The following is a 6,585-nucleotide window of genomic DNA, read 5'->3' on the forward strand; positions in this document are numbered from 1 at the left end:
TAAATCAAAAATTAAGCATTTTTCAGCTGAAATAATGAATGTAGTCCTCTTAATTCTTGCTTCTAAAGCATACGCAAGCAGAAATTTCAATGTACAATGATGTTTTTAAAAAACGGTCAAAATGTGCTCCACTCGGGCTGAAAACGCTTGTTTGGAACATTTCATTAATGTTGACTATAAATCATAAACTAAGCATTTTTCAGCTGAAATAATGAATGTAGTCCTCTTAATTCTTGCTTCTAAAGCATACGCAAGCAGAAATTTCAATGTACAATGATGTTTTTAAAAAAACAGTCAAAATGTGCTCCACTCGGCTGAAAACGCTGTTGGGGACATTTCATTAATGTTGACTATAAATCAAAAACTAAGCATTTTTCAGCTGAAATAATGAATGTAGTCCTCTTAATTCTTGCTTCTAAAGCATACGCAAGCAGAAATTTCAATGTACAATGATGTTTTTAAAAAAACAGTCAAAATGTGCTCCACTCGGGCTGAAAACGCTTGTTTGGGACATTACATTAATGTTGACTATAAATCATAAACTAAGCATTTTTCAGCTGAAATAATGAATGTAGTCCTCTTAATTCTTGCTTCTAAAGCATACGCAAACAGAAATTTCAATGTACAATGATGTTTTTAAAAAAACGGTCAAAATGTGCTCCACTCGGGCTGAAAACGCTTGTTTGGAACATTTCATTAATGTTGACTATAATTCATAAACTAAGCATTTTTCAGCTGAAATAATGAATGTAGTCCTCTTAATTCTTGCTTCTAAAGCATACGCAAGCAGAAATTTCAATGTACAATGATGTTTTTAAAAAAACAGTCAAAATGTGCTCCACTCGGGCTGAAAACGCTTGTTGGGGACATTACATTAATGTTGACTATAAATCATAAACTAAGCATTTTTCAGCTGAAATAATGAATGTAGTCCTCTTAATTCTTGCTTCTAAAGCATACGCAAACAGAAATTTCAATGTACAATGATGTTTTTAAAAAAACGGTCAAAATGTGCTCCACTCGGGCTGAAAACGCTTGTTTGGAACATTTCATTAATGTTGACTATAATTCATAAACTAAGCATTTTTCAGCTGAAATAATGAATGTAGTCCTCTTAATTCTTGCTTCTAAAGCATACGCAAGCAGAAATTTCAATGTACAATGATGTTTTTAAAAAAAAAAGTCAAAATGTGCTCCACTCAGGCTGAAAACGCTGTTGGGGACATTTCATTAATGTTGACTATAAATCAAAAACTAAGCATTTTTCAGCTGAAATAATGAATGTAGTCCTCTTAATTCTTGCTTCTAAAGCATACGCAAGCAGAAATTTCAATGTACAATGATGTTTTTAAAAAAAACAGTCAAAATGTGCTCCACTCGGGCTGAAAACGCTGTTGGGGACATTTCATTAATGTTGACTATAAATCATAAACTAAGCATTTTTCAGCTGAAATAATGAATGTAGTCCTCTTAATTCTTGCTTCTAAAGCATACGCAAGCAGAAATTTCAATGTACAATGATGTTTTTAAAAAAACAGTCAAAATGTGCTCCACTCGGGCTGAAAACGCTTGTTTGGGACATTACATTAATGGTGACTATAAATCATAAACTAAGCATTTTTCAGCTGAAATAATGAATGTAGTCCTCTTAATTCTTGCTTCTAAAGCATACGCAAGCAGAAATTTCAATGTACAATGATGTTTTTAAAAAAAACAGTCAAAATGTGCTCCACTCGGGCTGAAAACGCTGTTGGGGACATTTCATTAATGTTGACTATAAATCAAAAACTAAGCATTTTTCAGCTGAAATAATGAATGCAGTCCTCTTAATTCTTGCTTCTAAAGCATACGCAAGCAGAAATTTCAATGTACAATGATGTTTTTAAAAAAACAGTCAAAATGTGCTCCACTCGGGCTGAAAACGCTTGTTTGGGACATTACATTAATGGTGACTATAAATCATAAACTAAGCATTTTTCAGCTGAAATAATGAATGTAGTCCTCTTAATTCTTGCTTCTAAAGCATACGCAAACAGAAATTTCAATGTACAATGATGTTTTTAAAAAAACGGTCAAAATGTGCTCCACTCGGGCTGAAAACGCTTGTTTGGGACATTACATTAATGGTGACTATAAATCATAAACTAAGCATTTTTCAGCTGAAATAATGAATGTAGTCCTCTTAATTCTTGCTTCTAAAGCATACGCAAGCAGAAATTTCAATGTACAATGATGTTTTTAAAAAAAACAGTCAAAATGTGCTCCACTCGGGCTGAAAACGCTGTTGGGGACATTTCATTAATGTTGACTATAAATCAAAAACTAAGCATTTTTCAGCTGAAATAATGAATGTAGTCCTCTTAATTCTTGCTTCTAAAGCATACGCAAGCAGAAATTTCAATGTACAATGATGTTTTTAAAAAAACAGTCAAAATGTGCTCCACTCGGGCTGAAAACGCTTGTTTGGGACATTACATTAATGGTGACTATAAATCATAAACTAAGCATTTTTCAGCTGAAATAATGAATGTAGTCCTCTTAATTCTTGCTTCTAAAGCATACGCAAACAGAAATTTCAATGTACAATGATGTTTTTAAAAAAACGGTCAAAATGTGCTCCACTCGGGCTGAAAACGCTTGTTTGGAACATTTCATTAATGTTGACTATAAATCATAAACTAAGCATTTTTCAGCTGAAATAATGAATGTATTCCTCTTAATTCTTGCTTCTAAAGCATACGCAAGCAGAAATTTCAATGTACAATGATGTTTTTAAAAAAACAGTCAAAATGTGCTCCACTCGGGCTGAAAACGCTGTTGGGGACATTTCATTAATGTTGACTATAAATCATAAACTAAGCATTTTTCAGCTGAAATAATGAATGTAGTCCTCTTAATTCTTGCTTCTAAAGCATACGCAAGCAGAAATTTCAATGTACAATGATGTTTTTAAAAAAACAGTCAAAATGTGCTCCACTCGGGCTGAAAACGCTGTTGGGGACATTTCATTAATGTTGACTATAAATCAAAAACTAAGCATTTTTCAGCTGAAATAATGAATGTAGTCCTCTTAATTCTTGCTTCTAAAGCATACGCAAGCAGAAATTTCAATGTACAATGATGTTTTTAAAAAAACGGTCAAAATGTGCTCCACTCGGGCTGAAAAAGCTTGTTTGGAACATTTCATTAATGTTGACTATAATTCATAAACAAAGCATTTTTCAGCTGAAATAATGAATGTAGTCCTCTTAATTCTTGCTTCTAAAGCATACGCAAGCAGAAATTTCAATGTACAATGATGTTTTTAAAAAAACAGTCAAAATGTGCTCCACTCGGGCTGAAAACGCTTGTTGGGGACATTACATTAATGTTGACTATAAATCATAAACTAAGCATTTTTCAGCTGAAATAATGAATGTAGTCCTCTTAATTCTTGCTTCTAAAGCATACGCAAGCAGAAATTTCAATGTACAATGATGTTTTTAAAAAAAAAAGTCAAAATGTGCTCCACTCGGGCTGAAAACGCTGTTGGGGACATTTCATTAATGTTGACTATAAATCAAAAACTAAGCATTTTTCAGCTGAAATAATGAATGTAGTCCTCTTAATTCTTGCTTCTAAAGCATACGCAAGCAGAAATTTCAATGTACAATGATGTTTTTAAAAAAAACAGTCAAAATGTGCTCCACTCGGGCTGAAAACGCTGTTGGGGACATTTCATTAATGTTGACTATAAATCATAAACTAAGCATTTTTCAGCTGAAATAATGAATGTAGTCCTCTTAATTCTTGCTTCTAAAGCATACGCAAGCAGAAATTTCAATGTACAATGATGTTTTTAAAAAAACAGTCAAAATGTGCTCCACTCGGGCTGAAAACGCTTGTTTGGGACATTACATTAATGGTGACTATAAATCATAAACTAAGCATTTTTCAGCTGAAATAATGAATGTAGTCCTCTTAATTCTTGCTTCTAAAGCATACGCAAGCAGAAATTTCAATGTACAATGATGTTTTTAAAAAAAACAGTCAAAATGTGCTCCACTCGGGCTGAAAACGCTGTTGGGGACATTTCATTAATGTTGACTATAAATCAAAAACTAAGCATTTTTCAGCTGAAATAATGAATGCAGTCCTCTTAATTCTTGCTTCTAAAGCATACGCAAGCAGAAATTTCAATGTACAATGATGTTTTTAAAAAAACAGTCAAAATGTGCTCCACTCGGGCTGAAAACGCTTGTTTGGGACATTACATTAATGGTGACTATAAATCATAAACTAAGCATTTTTCAGCTGAAATAATGAATGTAGTCCTCTTAATTCTTGCTTCTAAAGCATACGCAAACAGAAATTTCAATGTACAATGATGTTTTTAAAAAAACGGTCAAAATGTGCTCCACTCGGGCTGAAAACGCTTGTTTGGGACATTACATTAATGGTGACTATAAATCATAAACTAAGCATTTTTCAGCTGAAATAATGAATGTAGTCCTCTTAATTCTTGCTTCTAAAGCATACGCAAGCAGAAATTTCAATGTACAATGATGTTTTTAAAAAAAACAGTCAAAATGTGCTCCACTCGGGCTGAAAACGCTGTTGGGGACATTTCATTAATGTTGACTATAAATCAAAAACTAAGCATTTTTCAGCTGAAATAATGAATGTAGTCCTCTTAATTCTTGCTTCTAAAGCATACGCAAGCAGAAATTTCAATGTACAATGATGTGAAATAATGAATGTAATTCCTCTTAATTCTTGCTTCTAGAAAATAAAAAAACTAAAAATAAAAAAAAAAAAAAAAAAAAATCTAAATAAAAAATTAAAAAAATAAATAAAATAATCTAATAATAAAAGAATAAAAAAAATAAAAACTAAAAATAAAAATAATAAAAACTAAAAAAATAAAAAAATAAAAGTAAAGAAAAAAAAAATAAAACTAAAAAAAAAGAAAATAAAAAATAAAAATAAAATAATTCTAAAAAGAAATAAACTAAGCATTTTTCAGCTGAAATAATGAATGTATTCCTCTTAATTCTTGCTTCTAAAGCATACGCAAGCAGAAATTTCAATGTACAATGATGTTTTTAAAAAAACAGTCAAAATGTGCTCCACTCGGGCTGAAAACGCTGTTGGGGACATTTCATTAATGTTGACTATAAATCATAAACTAAGCATTTTTCAGCTGAAATAATGAATGTAGTCCTCTTAATTCTTGCTTCTAAAGCATACGCAAGCAGAAATTTCAATGTACAATGATGTTTTTAAAAAAACAGTCAAAATGTGCTCCACTCGGGCTGAAAACGCTGTTGGGGACATTTCATTAATGTTGACTATAAATCAAAAACTAAGCATTTTTCAGCTGAAATAATGAATGTAGTCCTCTTAATTCTTGCTTCTAAAGCATACGCAAGCAGAAATTTCAATGTACAATGATGTTTTTAAAAAAACGGTCAAAATGTGCTCCACTCGGGCTGAAAAAGCTTGTTTGGAACATTTCATTAATGTTGACTATAATTCATAAACAAAGCATTTTTCAGCTGAAATAATGAATGTAGTCCTCTTAATTCTTGCTTCTAAAGCATACGCAAGCAGAAATTTCAATGTACAATGATGTTTTTAAAAAAACAGTCAAAATGTGCTCCACTCGGGCTGAAAACGCTTGTTGGGGACATTACATTAATGTTGACTATAAATCATAAACTAAGCATTTTTCAGCTGAAATAATGAATGTAGTCCTCTTAATTCTTGCTTCTAAAGCATACGCAAGCAGATATTTCAATGTACAATGATGTTTTTAAAAAAACAGTCAAAATGTGCTCCACTCGGGCTGAAAACGCTTGTTTGGAACATTTCATTAATGTTGACTATAAATCATAAACTAAGCATTTTTCAGCTGAAATAATGAATGTAGTCCTCTTAATTCTTGCTTCTAAAGCATACGCAAGCAGAAATTTCAATGTACAATGATGTTTTTAAAAAAACAGTCAAAATGTGCTCCACTCGGGCTGAAAACGCTGTTGGGGACATTTCATTAATGTTGACTATAAATCAAAAACTAAGCATTTTTCAGCTGAAATAATGAATGTAGTCCTCTTAATTCTTGCTTCTAAAGCATACGCAAGCAGAAATTTCAATGTACAATGATGTTTTTAAAAAACGGTCAAAATGTGCTCCACTCGGGCTGAAAACGCTTGTTTGGAACATTTCATTAATGTTGACTATAAATCATAAACTAAGCATTTTTCAGCTGAAATAATGAATGTAGTCCTCTTAATTCTTGCTTCTAAAGCATACGCAAGCAGAAATTTCAATGTACAATGATGTTTTTAAAAAAACAGTCAAAATGTGCTCCACTCGGCTGAAAACGCTGTTGGGGACATTTCATTAATGTTGACTATAAATCAAAAACTAAGCATTTTTCAGCTGAAATAATGAATGTAGTCCTCTTAATTCTTGCTTCTAAAGCATACGCAAGCAGAAATTTCAATGTACAATGATGTTTTTAAAAAAACAGTCAAAATGTGCTCCACTCGGGCTGAAAACGCTTGTTTGGGACATTACATTAATGTTGACTATAAATCATAA

This window comes from Hippichthys cyanospilos, chromosome 13, assembly GCF_059441005.1.
Source record: "Hippichthys cyanospilos isolate Australia breed blue-spotted pipefish chromosome 13, RoL_Hcya_1.0, whole genome shotgun sequence".
Lineage (NCBI taxonomy): Eukaryota > Metazoa > Chordata > Actinopteri > Syngnathiformes > Syngnathidae > Hippichthys > Hippichthys cyanospilos.